The sequence below is a fragment of the Arachis duranensis genome, chromosome 1 (genome assembly GCF_000817695.3).
Source record: "Arachis duranensis cultivar V14167 chromosome 1, aradu.V14167.gnm2.J7QH, whole genome shotgun sequence".
Classification (NCBI taxonomy): Eukaryota; Viridiplantae; Streptophyta; class Magnoliopsida; order Fabales; family Fabaceae; genus Arachis; species Arachis duranensis.
This window is the reverse complement of record NC_029772.3, coordinates 69,916,833-69,918,349: the sequence shown is the minus strand read 5'-3', so window position 1 is coordinate 69,918,349 and position 1,517 is coordinate 69,916,833.

Here is a 1,517-nt window from a genome sequence, read left to right as displayed (position 1 = left end):
CTTAGATTGATCGTCATTATTCCATCCGGGTGGTATGGCCTTGGAATTCTCAAAGAAACCTCCAAACAACTTCCTAGACCCATGCCATTTGGTTTCACACCAACCATTGCTCTTGAATTTTGAGCTTACAACCGTCATGAGCTTAGAATGATGTTTCCAACCACTACACAACTCTCTTATACTTTTGACTCCACAAAGAGCTCTAAGTTGACCATCATTTTCAATTAAACCATATTCAAGTGAGAAAGTAAAGCTTAGGGATAAGAATTTTACCCAATTGAATGTTATGTTGGATGGTGATTTGGGAAGGGTGACTTCCCCACACTTAGACAATGCAAGGCTTACTTCTTTATGCTCTTCTTTGGGTATTTCCACCTCTTGACAAATTTCTTCAATTTCAACCTTTTCGCTTTTATCACTTGGCTTGGTTCACAAGCTTCTTCAATTTCAACCTTTTCTCTTTTGTTACATGGCTTGGTGTTGACATTTTGTTTAATGGGAGGTGATTCAACTTTGGATAGGAATTCATTGATGAGTGAGTTCATCTCTTGATCAACCTCTTCATATTCTTCAATTTCAATATATACCATGCCATTTTCGTTATCCTTGGGAGGTTGTGCACACTCTTTTGTGACTTCAACTTTATGTCCAATGGGAGAGGATTCTATTGTAGAGAGGAATTCATCCATGATTGAATCCATCTCTTGATAAGCTTCTCCCAAGTCTTCAACTATGACATGCCTTGGAGGTTGCGCACCATCCTCAACATCAATATCAAGCTTCTTGGGAAAGTGCTCCATGATGCTACATTCCCATGGACTTTCAACATCCCCTAGATCTTCAACCACTTCTTCCTTTTCTTCATTGATCATAGGCTCCTCCAATTGTTCCAACACAAAATAGCATCCCTCATCCCCCACCGGAGTTTTCAATCTCTCCTTCATGCTTTGCTCTTCAATTGATTCTCCATATGTGGCTAGGGAAGCACCTTGAGTGTTCAAACATTTGTAGGCTAAAGTATGCACTACCTTGGTCAAGTTAGTCACAAACTCTAGGGTGTTCCTTTGCATATCCGCTTGTCCTTGAAGTAGCAAGGTAAGAGAATCATCTATTGGGGCTTGGGGTGAGTAGGAAGGTTCATTATTTTGGAGAGAGGATTCATGGTAGGAAGGTGGTTCCTCTTGATAAAATTGTGGAGATGGTGTGTATTGAGGTGGTTCTTAGGAGTAATCTTGATAGGGTTGTAGTGGTTCTAAGGGTTCTCGCTCATAATGGTCATAAGAATATGGCATGGATGATTGGTCATATGGTGAATATGGATCATAGGAAGGTGCTTGGTATGGAAAGGCTTGTGAGAATGGTTGAGGTTCATGTTGAGGATGAGATTCATATGCATATGATGGTGATTGTTGAGTGTCACAAAAAGAGTCATCATAGCCGTTAAATTGACATGCGTTAGGATGGGAGTTATACCTATAAGTATCCGGGAGTTGTTGCCAATAGGAGTGATCAATTCC